Source organism: Micropterus salmoides, unplaced genomic scaffold (assembly GCF_014851395.1).
Source record: "Micropterus salmoides isolate LMB-PRFRI ecotype aquatic unplaced genomic scaffold, ASM1485139v1 Ms_hic_scaffold_12, whole genome shotgun sequence".
NCBI classification, from domain to species: domain Eukaryota; kingdom Metazoa; phylum Chordata; class Actinopteri; order Centrarchiformes; family Centrarchidae; genus Micropterus; species Micropterus salmoides.
Window position 1 is genome coordinate 23284561 of NW_024040263.1, and position 18511 is coordinate 23303071.

The 18511-nt window shown below is 39.2% G+C and overlaps 1 pseudogene; it reads right to left on the minus strand.

The window, feature by feature from the left end:
• LOC119899473 overlaps positions 1 to 18511 on the minus strand; it is a 69385-nt pseudogene that overhangs the window by 34496 nt on the left and 16378 nt on the right.

Consider the following 18511-nt stretch of genomic DNA (forward strand, 5'->3'; position numbering starts at 1 on the left):
TTCCCTGAAGTGCGCAATAAAAAAACATAATTTTAGATAATTTGCGGTGCATAAAAAGACACAAAAGGAGATATCTGTTTTTGCAAAAGAACACCTCGAATATGTTGGACAGTTTAATCAGGAATCAAAAGTAATTTTTTCGAGCAAATACGAGAGCATAGTTTCATGTATTGTTATCACATGTTCGTTTCCTTATCGAACCAAACGCTGTGCGCCAGTGTGTGGATGTGATGCGCTGCTTGTAAAAACACATTATAGAAAAATAACACTATTTTATTGTCATTTACAACAAGTCATAGTGTAGGCTATTTCTTTTAACTCATCGCTAGCCTCGTTAAGTGAGTGGATTGTTTGTGTAGCCTAAATACATGTTTAAACACAGGTGGAATGCATCTGGTTTACTCTCTTTTCAAACGAGGGAGTAAAAAATTAGTACCTGGTCATCCCGTCTTGCGTCTGTGTGTCCCCCTCCAGTCAATGACTTCACTACTCAGCCCCTTCCTGCAGATCAGTTATAAAGGGGTGGACCTCCGGTGCCCCCTTTCCTCCGGTGCACAAGTGTTTCATGAAAGTGCGTTTTTACCCACCGAACAACATGCTTCAGCTTCACCAAAAGGAACGTCAGTGTCACACTGAGTTAAATCTCGTTTTGTAGCTTCTCTGTCAGAGTTTGCCTCCTTTTCTTCATGCAGTCAGGATGTATTCATATTAATGAGGGGCGTTTCACTGACCATTTATAGGCAACTATGGGGGTTTGAAGGGTCGGACATGGAGCTCCCTCACATGCACCACATTTCAAGTTGATTGTGATTTATAAAAGGGAACTTGCTTACAAGTGTGTGTACACACGGTTTTATAAGTCTGAATATTTTTTTGGCGACATTTTTGGGTTTTGGGCGCACATACATTTTTAGTGAGGATTCTACGCACAGTTTTATAAATGAGACCCCTGTTACTGTAGGCGGAGTTAGAGACGTCTCAAAAATGCAATTCGATCCATTTCAATCATCAATAACATTTTTCAATTTAAGAATCTCAGACAACTGCTAATACAGATATTGACCACCCTTAAACATTTTACACCTGTGAGATTGTAAAGAAAGAAAATTAAGTAATTAATTTAATACTTAAATATGAAGTGCAAGGTGGTAATTTCAATGCTTTAGTCATTAATGAATATAATGACACCAAATCACCTCTTATCTGTCCTGGAAATCCTCTCAACTCTCACAGCAGTTATTTGTTTTTTGCAATGTTTAATGTTTTTATTAAAAACAGTGTATGTTGTATTACGTATTAAAGTATTTTTGTATCTTTTTAATGCAAGCAAAAAAAATGAAAAAAATGTATCACACTGTAATCAAGAATCAAGGTTTTAATTAAAAATAAACAGGCCTTTGTGTCACAAAAAGTTGTCTTTTAATTGCTATTATGTCATATTATTTGATTGCAAGTTAAAAAGTTTTCCTTGTGTGTCAGAAAGTTAGGGTAAACCGTTTTGCAAGTGAGAGAGTTTTGCAAGTTGAAAAGTTTTGCGAGTCAAAAATGGTCAAAATAAGATATTCTATTGGTGGGTTTGACTGACCAATCATGGGTTTGCATTTGCCGCATGGCCATGCTCACAATCCCCCCGCTCCGATGGCTCAAGCACTACTGGAGACGGCTTCGTAATGTGTACAGGCTAGATGGCGGTAAGTAGACAATGTCGCTCATTTCAATTGAAATGCTTTTAAATGTAGTATGGCATGATATAATGATTATTTATATTTACCGTTGGCAAGGTCACAGAGTCCATCACTGTCTGCTTTTATAGAAAGACATATGTATAACAGTTAGCTAACGTTAACCGTCTTAGAAAAGTCTGTTTCTCTTACCACCACCAATAGCATCTTCATGATTCCATCACTGAGCGATGAGTCTTTAACAGATGCTTTGACCTCAATGCGGTGTACTCCTGTCTTAATGGGAATAATGACGAAAGGTACAGATCGTGTAGTTTGGGGTCCAACATTAACCTCCTGACGATACCTTCCACGTTTAGAGGCTGAACTGCACACATTCTCAGCCTCAATCAGATCCACACGCACCTTAAAACAGGCAGAGATGGAGAGGTGGAAGAAAGAACTGACATTTAGACAATGGTGTGAATCTTTGCAGTCACCAGGTTTAAACCCAATTTAACCTATGGAGATTTTGGACCACCGTGTTCAACATTGCTCATCACCACAATTATCAACACACACACACAACCCTATTGAAGCAATACACCAACATTTTTGGGAATGAAGAGAATTTCTTCTAAACGAAGTACAATTCTTCATACTGTACTTGTAATGGCAATTCTTCCTCGCTTTACCTTTACCAATATCTTTGCCATCGTGCACAGGTAGGAGTGAAGTTTTTACGCAGACACACAAGATGATTTTCCAGAGAGATTATTGCAGTTGAGGTTCGTGGTTTATTGCAGGAGTAAATAGTACAAACCGATGACCATACCGGTTGATTTCTTAACTTGTTTCCAGTTGTTTGCGTGTGGTCTGGTGAGAACTGTTTGTGCTCCCCCTACCTGTGCCTCCCAATTCCTGTCACCTATGCCCTCTATATACACCCATGTGCATCTAATCACTGCCACCCAGTGTCCAAAATACTAATAAATATATTTTAAAAAATACAACATACCAACAATAAACATAAATGGCTCCTACAGTACTGTACTTGAGTATTTTTAGTTATTGCAACTTTTTACTTTCACTTCTCTACATTTCAAAGTCAAATTTCGACTCTTTACTTGGTTACTTTCTGCACGAGACCATGTTACATTGGTATTAGTAGCCTATGTAGCTGATGCGACACAGCGCAGAGCTGAACAGCTCGGCCTCACTTTTCTGTCAAAGGTGAACGCGAATGTTTAAAACTTCGATGACAGGATGAAGAAGGACTATCCTTCTAGGCACGAGTAGAGAAAAACTCAATGAGAGTGAAGTGCGGAAACAGCAGTCAAGTAAACTTGTTCTCTCCTCTCAAAGTCTGTCAGCAGATAACAGTAGCCTAATGTTCAGTTAATGTGCAGCTGCAGTGAATTTGTCTCGTCTGTCCTGCCAACCTGCTAAGCAGCATAGCTCTTGGTCTGTGTCTTGGTTGCACAGACTTTGACTAAACAATGTTGAGTGAAATAAAACAATTTATTACGTTTGATAAACGCAGATGGGTCACGTTGTTTATAAACTGTAGCTCGGAAAGATGACAGGCGTTGCTCATGGAAGCTCGTTCAAATGTGTGTGCATGAAATTAAACTCGCATCTTAAAATCACATATTCAGTCCAGTCATTTTATAAACAGTATTTTATATTTCAAAATGTATTGAAGGAAACCTGGGGTAGCCCGTTTGAATGGGCCTAATGCAGCTGATAACATTAATATACAGAAAATATATATAATTTATGGCGGCTGTGCCGTATGAAGTGTGTGAAGTTTGTCAGAAGAGTAGATGTAGGATAATCAGCCAGTACAAGCACAGCTGATCCACATCCAGCCTCAGCCAGTACCAGCACAGCCAGAGATGTACAGCCAGCATCAGATTCAAGCAGCGGATTGGCCCCCAGTCTTATCAGACTTCATGAGGTCTGAGTTAGTATGCATAGGTCTGTTCAAACCATCACTGGGTTTTTTCTAGAAGATGTTTCTATTCAGGCTTCTTACAGAGGGAGGATTATAGTAAGAACATTGCTGTGTCAGGTGTGACTGTGCAGCAGCTCTGTATTCGCACTGTGAGTCGCAGCAAGTTTGTGACCGAGTGGTAATGTAGCTGGCAAAATCTTGCAATATAAACATCTGAAAACTGAAGCCAACTTTGCTCTGTATGGAACTGTGAGCTGCACTTTATGAGTGGTGCCAAACTACTTGTGTAGATTTTTGGTGAGATTGTGAATTGAGAAATGTTTTCAATTAGTTTTGGTTTCCGCCTCCTTGTCTCATCTTAACATACCCAAAGTCCAAAATGGGGTTCTGTGTCTGTCAGATGGTCTGAAGGTGATACTACAACAGCAGAGCAATACCGCAGACTTATCCTCCCCACATATAGGAAATATCCATTTGTCCTCTTGCGACTCAGTTTTCTGCGACCCGACCCCAGATAAGCGGATGAAGACGGATTTATTGATGTTCTGAGCACACTTTGCAAAATGTTGAACTGTTCCTCTAAAGGGAAGATTGTGAGTATAATACATGAAGAAACTAACAGATTGAATATGTATACTGCTGAATTTACTGACGTTATTTCACGTTATGCACACAGATCATTAAAAACTGCACTGCTCATTTGCGTGGCACCTTTTTCATAGTACACATTACCATCTGTCCTGAAACACAAGAGCTAAATAGCCCAGACTCACATTGGCAGGATCAGGGCTGTAGTTGTGGAGGATAGCCTTAATTTCCAGATGCTCTCCACGGACAGCAGAGTACGGTAATCTGAGATCAATGAAGAATTCTTTCAGGACAGTGACCTCTAATGGATCGGCCACACAGATACCTTAAAGACAAGAGGAAAAACAATGTCAGATGGAGAAACATTAAGTGTTTGAAATCAAATACTTGGACCACATGACTCTCCTTCAATAAACTGTAATCTTATCCTGTGCTAGTAGACATGGTGATCCTTGTCATAATCCAATACTTGAAAATGAATCATTCTTATCTCTGTGTGTAAATATTGTAAAAATCCATTTATGTCACAGATGTGTTACTCCTCTATAAGATTGAAAGATTCATCAAAAAAACAAAAAGGGTCAAGTACCGTTTTAAAATTTCAAATGTAAAAATGTAATAAACAATTAAATCTGCAAGCAATGTTGGACAGGCCCTCATGCCATGATGGGCGTTAGGACGTGTTGCAGTTTCCGCTCAGTGGCCAGAGGTCAGGAGACCCAGCTCGGAATTATCACGCATTTTGGACGCCTAAGGACACTAGCTGTGGCCCTTTGTGGCGCTAGAGAACACCTGTTAACTATATGTTCTGTCAGAGTACATCAGGTGGAAAACCGAGTAAAAATGTCATGTAAATCACGGGAAAATCAGAGAGCTAACTTCCAGCGTAGCCTATTGGCCAATTTGTTTCTATATAATATTCGAGTCCCCCAATCTTTTTTTTTCTAGATAAAGACAGATTGAAAAAAAACAGCATTTATCCATAAGCAGAAGTGGGTAAAAATGTATCTCTATACAGAACGCAGTCATTTTCGCGTTATTCATTTCTCACTTAGATCAACATTCTGTGTTGCTTCTTTAGTCTACAACTAAACATGCATGGACTCGCTCAGTGCTGTGAGTGAAGGAGAGGCTGATGGTGGGGATGTTAGGAGTGAGTGATGTGTCTTGGATTCATTCTGCATCTGACGGCTTATCGTCTGACTGGGATCCACTTGCAGAGAATAAACATGCACTAACGCTGTATTCATTTTCATTAGCCAACAGCAAGGCTAGGCTTAATAGAGTGAAAACTTTTAGGGTGGCATGATTTTATTCTTTTCAAACCAACTGTAGCCCTAAAGTATGGCTTGCAGTTATTGTGAAATATAAAACATCTGCCAATAGGCGTAACATGAGGTGTGGTCTATAAACACGCAGGCCTAGCCTATGAAATACTTAGTGCAAAGTCATCTTTCCCTGTGATAGGCTACAGGGATGTGTGTGATCACTTTTAATTGGTGGAGAAAAGTTTTACACCGCCAAATAGGCAACTGTTTAGCAAAAACACATTTTTCCGTTGGGAAAAATCTACTTGAATTTTGGAGTTGATTCGAATTTTGTCCATCCAATTAAAAAAATTAGTTTGGAACTTTTGTATGTGTACTGGTCTGCAAGCACGATGAACTATGTAAACAGTAAGCTAGCGTCAAGACTGTTTATTCTATATTCTTATTTTAGTGCCTATTTAAACAACAACATAAAACAACAAATAGTAATTTTCTAAATTATGCTGCATTAAAATTCAGCTGTGTTCAGAATATTGGGTCATTGTTCGCATCTATAGTCAAAACACTGACATTTTCCACCCACAGGATGAAAACAAATACAGAAATTGGCATAGCAGGCTGATGACCTACAGTTCTGGCACCCGGCGCAAAGAGCAGCGCAAGTGTTAATGCTAGTTTCCAAATGGCACATTAGTCATTTTCACGCCAAGCGCCCACGTTGTTTAAATAGTAAATGCACTTGCTTGCGCCCATCTGTTCGCCCATGGGAGTGTTGGTCTTAAAATGAGGTGTGGTCAGGCAAATTATTGCCTCATTGCTATCTTGAGCCAGCGGAAAGCAATTGCGTCATTGACCAAAAACAGGTCTAAAGTCAACGCCGCGGTATTTCACTGTTTGTTATTTTAGGCATTACTCCGATGCTAAGAGAGACGTCGTGCTTATTTACCTTTTTATATACAGTCTATGGTATTTACGCACAAGGTACAGCAGCGTAACTTCATTGATTATTAAAATCTGACACGCTGACAGGATCAATCAGTCCAGGAGTGTCCTCTGAAGAGTTTCCTCTGTCCTGTCTTATCTCATTTATAACTGCAGTTGGGTTTTTTTTTGCTTCTTAAATGCTGCACGATATTTGTTTTGACTTTATTGCGCACATGTATAAATAAAACACAAAATAAATAAACTAGTGTAGGGGAGAGATGTGACCCACAACCCGTTCATCATAGTTTCTAATAGTACGGAAAGTGTTAATCGCCAAGAATTACCATTAAAGTCAAAATGGCCAACTTCCTATTGGCTTTCCAAGAGGCTTTTTTTTTGTGTATCTAGGTCAAACATGATGTGGGGGCTGCTTTGTTAAAGGATTAGTTCCTGTTGCCACTAGGTGGCACTATGACTTTGAGTGATTATTAGCATATGGACGTCTTCAGGATGAGAATGTCAGCAGACCTGTGAAGTTTGGTGATGATTTGAGCTTGTACACTTCAGTAATTACAACTTCCTGTTTCATGGCCAATCATCGATTTGACGGACTGGGACAGAGTCAAAAACAGAAACATGCCAGCTGACCACAATCAACTTTAACATCAAGTCGTGCAGAGAAACACAATCCTCACCGTGAGTTCTTGACAAACTAATGCCGATGATCTGCCAGGTTGTGGTTGAGTTTTCCAAGGGAACATTTTTCACAAAAGATGTGGTGTCACTGAAACAAAATAAATGTGACAGAAGTCATTATGTGTCTCTGTGTGTGTGTGTGTGTGTGTGTGTGTGTGTACAGTTGACTCACCAGTTAGGGTTTTGTTGAGTGCAAGGAGGCAGTCTGATATCTGACCACAGCCAACTTTCAGGGAATTTGGTACGAGAAACAATTTCACTGCTGTCCATGTAACTGTAATCCTCCTCATCTAAAGGGTCATTAAAAGGTTACCAATTTAATTGTTTTCCAACTACCAGCATGGACAGTGACCACCCAGTGCCCCTATCCTCAGATTAACCCCGAAAATGTAAAAAATAAAATGCACATGTCTTGACTGTGATTTCTAAAAATTTAATTCACATGGCATGATAGCTTCTCACAATTCAGCATGTACCGTCTACTGTCACCTTCTTCAACATAGCATGCATAAACACATAATTTAAAAGTCAGATATCCTACAAAACACTTAGGAGAGCTTGAACTGTCACACAGAAGTGGTTATTTGGTAATTTGCCATTATTCTTACCCAAGCTGGTTCTGACATCTGTTTCAGTCGTTCGTTTTCTCCTGCTGAGGGCAGGACACTTCAAATCTGGAAATGCAAAACAGACAAGCTTAATATTAGATAGATATATATATATTTATTTATCCCAAGGGAAATTCAAGTATCCAGTAGCATACGAAATATACATACATTAAACATACATTAAACCTATATTCAAATAAAAAATAACTTATAACACAGTAGCCACAGTAAACAGTACAAAACAGTAAACAGTGCAAATGGAGTGCAGATGGAAGTAAAGAGTACAGATTGAGGTAGAAATTGTTCTTTTGTCTATTGTCCTCCCTGCCATGACTAGGAGCTGTTGTACAGTCTGATGGCCAGGGGGACGAAAGAGTTTTTAAGTCTGTTGGTGGAGCTGGGCTGGGACAGCAGTCTGCCACTGAACACACTCCTCTGCACAATGAAGGTGTTGTGCAGAGGGTGGTGGGCGTTGTCCAGTATGGACAGCAGTTTGTCCAGGGTCCTTCTTTCTGCCACTGTCACCAGAGAGTCCAGCTCTGAGCCCACCAGTGAGCCGGGTCTCCTCACCAGTCTGTCCAGTCGACCGGCGTCTTTCTTCTTGCTGCTTCCTCCTCAGCAAACTACAGCATAAAAGAAGACGCTGGCCACCGCAGACTGGTAAAACATCTGCAGCAGTTTTTTGCAGCCTTCTCAGGAAGTACGGATCTGCCCTTTCCTGAGAAGAGTGTCCATATTTGCTGTCCAGTCCAGCTTGTCATCCAGCTGCAGCCCCAGATATTTGTAAGTCCTGACCACCTCCACATCGACCCCCTCGATGGACACAAGCTGGAGATGTGGTTTCTTCCACCACCATCTCCTTGGTCTTGGAGGTGTTCAGCTGCAGATGGTTGGTCCTGCACCAACTCATGAAGTCCTCTACTTCATCCACTCCTCGACACAGCCAACTAAAATCTGTCTAATGCCAAGAGAAGGAATTTATTGTTGGTTTGGACACCTCAGCGACTGTGATGTTGTTCCACTACTGTTGTTGGATTGATGTAATGCATTTGTAGCTAAAGGTGTTCTTCTGTTTAACAGTAGCATCATATAGGCCTACCACCAACGTTTTTCGAAATGTAACCCAGTAATGTTTTACAACATTTTGTTGCTGTCAATATAGCCAATCTCACAGAACAGCTGCTTTCATTAACCTGTATTTTTGTTTATTTTTGTCTGTAAAATTATTTGTAAAATAATAATTTTATCTGCAGCTCATCTGCTAATGACTGCTGGTCAACATAGTATTTATGAGCCGCGATCAAATTTCATTCTCCTTCTGTTATCTGACAACAGAAACAGGAAACTATGTAAATTTAACAACTATATTCGACCGTATTAAAATATGTATTAGTAGGGACCCGGTTCCAAAATTTCTCACTATCCGAAAATCAATAAGGTTCGAGCTTATCGATACTGCTATCGAGACTTGCGGGCTATGATGTAACGCTGTGTCTCGGGCATCAAATGTGATTTAATTTGAAACACAATGGATAAGAAAATCATCAGGCTGCAGTCTTTGCCTGCTCTCTGTCGGCTCCCACACACACACACACACACACACACACACACACACACACACAGCGGTGGCAGAGCGAGAGGCTGCACCGTGGCGGTGGAATAACATTACGGTGAGAGTTAAGTTAGCTCCAAACTACTGTAACATTAGTTGATGACAGCTTCGCTCGTTCCTGTAAGTATGTGCAATAAAACCTTCGCAAGTAAAAAAGACAATACTTTATCAATACACCTGTCTGTAAGGTAACATTAAACATGTAGAAATGGTTAATTTAATCATCTCTGTCCTCAATATCTCATCCTGTATGTTTTATTACAAGCACAGCTAACGCTAGCTTGGCATTAGCCAAATGTTAAAAACAAGCTAAATAGAAAGCTGTCTGTCTGGAGCACAGACTGGTCTGTAGTCTTAAAAACCAGCCGCTCCTCCATCTACCTGGTAACGTTACCTGCAGCCAGCGAGAGAGGAGGAGGGACTGATACAGACTGATGTTATTCTTTCTAAACGTCACTCACTACATGTGATGTCAGATAAAGTTATTGAGTAACTTTGCTGTTGTCTAGAAACAACATTTAGCTGTATTTAAAATATTAAATTTAAAACAACCAGTTAGTTAATATGTTTATCGCAAGTGATATTTCATCTCAATATATAACATTATCGCACATTGAATATTTTCCTCATACCATGCAGGCCTACCTCATGCCCCTTGGGTCTGGTCTTACCAAATAACCATCACTAAATAATAGTAAAGTATCGATATAGAATCGGATCGTTAAGCAGTCTCTATAAGGGTATCAATATCAATAAAAATGAACGATCCCCATTCCTATGTATTACTGACCACACTAGGGCAGGAGATAGAATGGAGGTTTAACAGGCCATCTCCCTCCCTCAACCCTCTGTTTTCTCTCTCTCTCTCTCTCTCGCTCTCTCTCTCTCTCGCATAATTACCTATTAATTTTCAACAGACCTGGTGGAGCAGGGAAGAGACAGGGGAGATGCTCTGGGCACAGACCAGGTCTGATCCTGTTTTTATATTTCCTGTTACTGTAGTGTGTAGTGGATGTTTGCAAGAGCCTAACTTCAAAAAACAGCCTGCAATTAACATGACTTCTTTTTATTACTTCAACAGCATTTTGTGCTGTAAAAAGGACAGCAATGCTTTAGAAACCTGAAAAAAATTGCACATTATTATAGCAATACTTCTCATTTCAAGACTTACAGTGGACTATCTTTGATGGAGTCTGTGCTTGTTTGACAGATAACTGGTTTTGACAGATATTGCGTTTGTGATACGAGTCACGATTTTAGAGGGAATTGTAATTTTTGCATTTTATATTCAATGAAATAAATATAAAAATTATGATGATGTGATTTTTGATGGGGTCTGTACCAAATATGTTTTATTTATGGTTTTTGAGTTATGGTTTGTTTTGTATTTTCCCTGTTTGTTCTATGTTTGTGTACCTCTGTGTTTATTTATCACTCCTTACCACAGTGTTCGCATCCCTTGTCCATGGTTTTGTTTTATCCTTGCTCTCTTGTTTCGTGCACTCTGTTTTATTTTCCTAGATTTGTCAGAAAATTCTGATTGATTAGTTATTTATGTTTGGTCATCTATTCATTCTCTGTGTTCTCATTCCCTGCCCTTGATCTGGTTTTGTTCAGTTCTACAGTCATTCCATGTTTTCTGATTTACTTTGGTAAATCTGTCCTTGTGTGTTCCCGTGTGCTTGTGTTATTTTGTATTGTCTATTTTCATGTGTTCTTGTCTAGCTTTATTTCCACTTGTTTGATTACCTTAAGTGTTTCATCTGTGCGCTCCCTCCCTGCTCATTTGCCCCTTAATTTAGTGTGCTCAGTTCTGCTATTCCTTTTTGTGTCCTCATCTTTAGTGTTCTGCCTGAACTCTTTTCCCTGGTTTCTTGGGTTCATATAGAATGAAACCAGTAAAAAGAAGAAAAGAGTGGAGAGTGAAGTAGTATCACCTTGTCTGTAAGGAGTCCCAGAAGCACTGGACTCAAACAGCAGCCCAGCATCGTAGAACACACTCATACCGTCCTTCCCTCCACCTGGTGTGCAGCCTGTATCATACTTCTCTACAATGTCCCACACCTGAGCAGGGTGGAAGTCATTCACACACAGAAATACAACCATACTTAGTCATGCAAGTCAAATAACAACAGAGGTGGTAGTTACAAATTGCATTTACTTTCATTATTGTAACAAAGTTGTTTTTTGTGTGTTTCTACTTTATCAAGTATTTGTATAAATCAGTAATTGTGCTTCTACTTAAGTATTTTAAGTTTTGACTTTTGCCATATAAGGGAAGAACCTATGAGATAAGAGTGAGACAGTGTTAGGTTATCAATATCACCAATGTTTAGTCAGGTTTTACATCAAGGAGTCTTTGCTGATTTTAGTCATCAAAGCCTGTGATTTTCAAATTCTCCACATATCCATTATCAATACCCGCTTATCATTTGCAGTGTAGAGAAAGCTGGAGCCTATCCCAGCTCACATACAGAGAGTGTTGGTGTATACCCTGGATGGGTCAGCTTTCTATCACAGGACAAACACATATAGATAGACACTTAATGTAAATATACATTCACACTTATTCACAATTTTGAGAATCACTGGACCTAACCTACATGTCTTTGAAATGTTGGAGGAAACCAGATTACCTGGAGGAAAACTCACACAAGGAAAGAACAAGAAAACACAGAAGGGCCTTTCTGTGTTTGCTTGTTCTTTCCACTCAGTGGACTCAAACAACATTGTCACCTCAGCTGATACACTGTGGACTTAAATTAACATTGTTTAAAAAATGATAAGAGAAAGTAAAAAGAAAGAAATTGCCTTTTTCTGGGTGAGTCGGTGCTTGTTGTTTAGGACATAGACGGCTTTGTCTATTGCCACCAGTCCCACTGTGGCTCCTGGATCTCCAGTGACCTTCAGACCAAATATTCTGAGAGGATCATAGGATGGAGCAGGTCTCGATGATTCTAACTTCAACTTAAGGAGGACAGAAGAGCAGATTTGCAAAGCTGTTATATTATTATGAATTTTTGTGCCTTGAATTTTATTAGTTTGTACATGGGTGTCTTATTTGTTCACTCTCTGCTGTATCTGTGTTGTGTGTCTCACCGAGCCCATGCAGGAGTCCTTAACATCCACCCAAACAGAGTCTGATACCACTTCATTATCATTTGTATGGTAGTAGGCAATGATACGGAATGATGGAAGCAATTCTTTGGAAATGGGAATTCTCAAGGAAATCAGTGTTTGGCCTCTCGTCATGTAACGGCCTTTATCCACCAACTGACCTCTGCTCAGGGTCTAGGGACACAGTTTACTCATCAGTACTTCAAATCAAATATGAAAATATAAAGCAAGACAAACATTAAATCATGTCCATAAACACACAAATGTAATCAGCTTGAGCCAATCCCAGCTGACATTGGGCGAAAGTCATCGCCAGTCCATCACAAGGACTTCCACTGTTTTATTTTTAGTAATTTGTTTTATAGTGATATGATATTGTTAGTATTATGTTTAATGTCACTTATCACTTTACTTTAATATAATATTAATATGTTGTAATGTTGAAATTTCTCGCCTGTGAGACAATTTAAGGCTGATTTGATCTTTTCTTATCTTATACACAGGTGTAAAACATCTCTCACCAGGTATGTGATGTCATGTTGTGCATTTTCCTGTCTGTTGAGGAAGAGGTTGATTTCCAGGTTTTTTCCTAATGTTACTTCAGCTGGATACACATCTGCAATAACACCATTCCACACTTAGCGTTAGACACTTAGGGGGGTCTTGTACATGTTAGGTAACACTGCCACCACTGACTTTACAATCTGATGTAATTTCAGGATGCTCCTCACCTATATGGATGTAGTTGTTGCTTTTAGTGGTATATGGGAGAGCTACCATGGTGGCTAATGCTTGCCTTTCAGGTGAAATATGAGCATCATTGGTCCTTGCCTACAATTAAATGCACACAGTCAGGCCTTTCTCCCTTTGATATACTTAAACACGGAGCAGTAGGACAAAGCCATAAAATATGGATTTACCCTTTGATTTAGAGTCACCATTTGCACAAACATTTCATTAGTAATTAGGATACCACAAAATGCAATGCACTGCAAGTTATTTTGAGAAGAGATGAGTGTATTAGCACAAAGAGCATACTAGCATTACATTTCAATATGCAGTTGACCTATAAGTAAAATTTGCAAATAGAATCAAATAACTAAATTAAATAATACCAATAGGCCAACAGATGAGAACAGAAAAGTAGATGATAATTGGATTTATTGTTTTGTTTTTGCGTAAGCTTTCATCTGCCAAACATGGCTGTAATGCAAAAGGTTAAATGAAAATTAAACTATTCTAAAGACACGCTTAATATCAATAAATGTTGATTAATGTAGATTTAGGCTTCCATTTGCTAAACGTCTACAAAACGAAAAGGTAAAAAAAGAAAAGACTTACGGTGATTGTAAGTCTGTTAGCGTTTGCGTCTGTATTGATGGTAACCCTGGTCATGCCGTTGGCAGCAGTGTGGCCACGCACCTGGCCTGGATCAACCACCACCACAACATCTTGTGCCGGACTGTCATCGTGATTTACAACTTCAACCTGCCGCCAGAAACACAAACAGCTTAACAGTCAGAAATCATCTCACTGTCTTTTTAAGAGCAAACATGTTTTTTTTTTTAAAAAAAGGAATTTAACCGTAATGTCATTTTACATAATATAAATAAGTACTTTACCACTATTTTAAAGAAGCATTCCTGGTTTGAAATATTTGGGAGTTTTCTTGAGGTGGATGGTGTATGGTGATGTGACAATCTGGATACCTCTCAACTCTGCCTCCACCATTTCACCACCTGTTTGTGATACGTGCACATCACAATCATGGAATAAAAAGAAATTCTACTAATTTTGAAGAACGTTCCCGTCCAACAACAACTTTCTTACCACTCTCTGTCAGCACACTGGCAGTTACAAATATGGAGCTCCCCACCAGCTCTATCATGTTTGGGAAGATCTGTGTGATGTGCTCTCTCCTCAGTGTGGCCACTCCGTTACCTCTCTCGATCTAATGTGACATCATATAAGAATACATCTTGAAATACAGTCAGTGAACAGTTGGTAGGTACTTTTTCTGAATCTAACTATCACTGATACATTTGTAGATGTGAATCCAACAATTAAGCCCAAATATTGTTACTGCGGACATGTGGAAAACCGTAAAATCCCAGACATTAAGTGTTATAGATGTTTTAGAATCAATGAGGACAGCTCAGACAGCTGTAGAACAGTTTAAAGTTTGTTCTTGTCTTTGTTTGTTTGCAAGAGAAAAAAAGCATTAAAGATAAAAGTCAGACACGACAATACAGATCTACCAGACCCCTTCGACCATCAAACTAATCCCTTTTGACCATCCCTTAGTCTAGTATGAAAACAAAGGGTCACTGTACCTTTTCAGTGGTGGCCCCGAGACTGTGGAATAATCTACCCCTGATTATTAGATCATCCCCCACCATCAACACTTAAGTCTCGTCTTAAAACATATTTTTATTCTTTGGATGTTGAGTCTGTTTGGGGGCACCTGCGCTCTTGTTTTTATTTATCTATTTTTTATTTAACTGTGTTGTTTTTATATCTTATTGCTGTATGTCATTAATTATTTGGCCTGTTTTAATTTATCTGGTTTAAATTTTTATGTCTTCTACTGTATAAACTGTCCAGCACTTTGGTCAAATCTTGTTGTTTTTAAATGTGCTTTATAAATAAACTTGACTTGATTTGACCAATCGCCCGGCAGACTGACAGACAGAGATGCAAGAATGTGCGCACCGGCACTCTCTGAAGAGAGCTGGGAAAGCTCTTCTTTTGACCCTCTTGTACATCCCCAAATACCACGTAGGCCGTCCCATCCACCTCTTCACCAAACAGATACCTAAAACCACAAGAGAAGGACGTGTTTATGCCTACAAAAGTAAAAGCAATTAAAATTGTGAAGGTCAAAATGTTACAACAGCAAAAAAGGACCAACAGACTAAAACGCCAACACAACCTCTGAACACCACCCTTTATTTTCACCTTGAAGCACTCTAATAATTAAACCTGGTCTCTAAAGCCACAAAACAAAAACCTTCACTTACGTAGCTTTGATGTTGACAGTAAGCTCTTCACTGTCCACGTAGAAGAACGCGCTCGCAGGTGTCAGTTTAACCACAAAACTGGGAAGCACTGAAAAGGTTTTTTGAATCAGAATCAGAAGGAGCTTTATGGCTAAGTAGTGTTGTAGTAGTAGAGTACACATACAAGGAACTTGCTTTGGTAATAAGGTGCTACACATGGACAAACATACAGTTGACATAAATAAATGTAGAAATATATAAATATGGAACAAACAAATGTCAGTTATATAAGAATAAAAATAATAACCATTTGCAGAGAAAAAACAATGTGGCAGATATTTAGATGTGCATTACTCATGTTCATGTTGTGCAGACGTATTGCAAAGGAAGAGAATATTGTGTACATAAATATATAAATTGACAAAATATAAAAATATAGAACGATGAACAATTACCAACAAATATGTGCAATTTGCCATAGTTGTGTATGATGTGAAATAAAATAATATTTACACGTGCAGAGACATTTGTATTATTTGAAAGGGGGGGAGAGTCAGTGGAGAGTCTCGCACATCCTTATTAAACCTGTACTTTAGCAACCTGCACCCACCCTGTACTTTAAGCCAAAAACTGAATTAACACTCAAAAACAAAACAGAGCACACCTAACGCCGAGGCAGCTATACGCAGCACCATCATCCAACTTATGTATCCAATCAGGTAAAAAGTAAATAAATGTAAAAGGTTCATATAGGTTTCAAACAAAAGTGCAGGTATTGAAGGAGTTACCATATTCTTTGACCTCGAACTCTGCAGAATAGCTCTGCTGTGGGTTGTTGTGAAACCTCACCACCACCTTCCACAGTCCAGGACTAAACACAGACAAGAACACATATTTCAATAATCAAGCAAAAAAGTGAGATACTCATAACATTTATATACTTAAGGTTACACAATAATCAGACATCAGATTGCATCAAGGTATTAAAATTTTGCACAAATTAAGATGTAGATTTAAATTAAACACAAATTGTTGCAAGGCACTTGACGTTTAACCTACTGTCTACTGTTATACGGAGAACAGTAACTATAGAAAACACTAAAGTTTTGATGCATTAAGCATTAAAGTTTTCAAGTTGGCCAGTAAACTGCAAAATAGATATTGTAAGACTGTAACGCTGTTGAATGGGTGCACCTTTATTTTATATATTAGTCTGATTATTTTAGTTTATAGTTCATAGGGATTAAATGTATTTCTGTGTTATCGCATTCTGCCCATTTAAAATTAATTTTTACATCTAAATATATAAATGAATCTAAAATTTACAGCTCATGCAGACTACATTCAGCTTTGGCCGATCGCCATGCTGTTCAGACTACATAACGTACCATCTTGTGACGGGAGTAGGGCTGTGCGATATGACGATATCCATCATTTGACAATAGAAAAACATCTATCGTTTACAATTATGCTATATCATTTATTTCGTTGTGTCGCAAATTCCACTATACCGAAATATTTTGGTGAGGGAACGGTGCCTTGCACCGCGGTGAAGTTAGCTTGCCGTTGGAATTCGGCATCTATCAAATGTCCAACGTAAAACTAATACCCAACTTGAAATGAACAAAGTTCTTGCAGGGTAGAAATTTGCATTAAAAATAATGTACGAGCCACACAACACTTTTCCGCAGTGCCAGCCATGATGTGTGTGTCAGTCAGGTAACGTTAAATTACTTGCCCACAGACATACAGTTTACATTTACTCATTTGACAGATCGAAAGTGACTTACATTTGAGGAACAACATACAAGCATCAACAGAGCATCAAATACAGCACGAGATCTACAACTGACAATACATACTAGTAACAGCAGTAATAAATACTAGTAAGAGCTAATAGCACATATCACATCAATGGGGTAAATACCTAGGGAAAGAAGTAAGGGTTGACAAAAAAGTGCAATCAATACAGGGTTATTGTAAGGGGATAGAAGAAGAGCACAGGAAGTGCATGTTAGAGGTTAGGAGTTAGAGGTGTTATTAAGAGGAAATGTTCTCGGAAGAGAGAGAGTTTAAGAGCTTCTTGAAGTTAGAGAGGGACGCCCCTGCTCTGATGGCGTGTGGAAGCTCATTCCACCATCGTGGTGTCACAGATGAGAACAGCCAGGACTGAGATTGCTTTGTGTGAATGTCACATTCTGTCTGTCAGCCATGTCTAGTTTGCACTCTGAGTTTTGGTGAGTTTCTGTAATTTTGGTCTGTTGTGTTTTTGGGGTTCTGTCTTACCTGTTGTCTTGTGTCATAGAGCAACTGTGTTTTGATTTTGGTTTCTCTGGCTTTTGGTTTCATGTCTTTGCGTTACTCCTGGTCTGTGTACTTTTGTGTAGGTTGTTGTTTTGCCCATGTCTGCTCTGATTTCTGTCTGTGTTCATTGTTGGTTAGTTTATTTGTGATGTGTCTGCTTCCGTCTGTTCCCCCAGTTATCACTCTGCCTGCCTGCCTCTCTGTTTTCCCTGCTGTCTCTCTGCCTGCCTCGTTAACCTTGATCCCTGTCACCTGTGTTGCTCCCGCCCTGCTCCCTATGTATATATGCCTGGCGTTTCTGTTAAGTCTTGTAGTCATTGTAGTGTGTTAAACTCAGTCATTTTCATGTGGAAGAGTGAGACCAAGCAGACCAAACCAAATTATCAGCAAGCAGAAAGAAAAATATATTGAATACTGGAGGCCACGGGTAGCCAGTGGAGGTCACACAGTAATGGAGTGACATGTGTCCTTTTGGGCTGATCAAAAACCAGATGCGCTGCTGCGTTCTGAACCATTTGTAGGGGTTTCACCGCACAAGCTGGAAGACCTACTAGAAGGACATTCTGTCTCTCATGTCTCTCTGCACGACTGAGACAGCAGCAACATCGTCTGAAAAGGACATCTGTTCATCAATCATGACACCCAAGTTTCTCACCACCCTGGTTGGAGGTATCAATTTGTAGTTTGATTTTATGGTGAATAGATTGCTTGGCTGGAATGACCTAGAGTTCAGTCTTAGAGACGTTTAAGTTGAAGGTGGCAAGCCTTGATCTATGC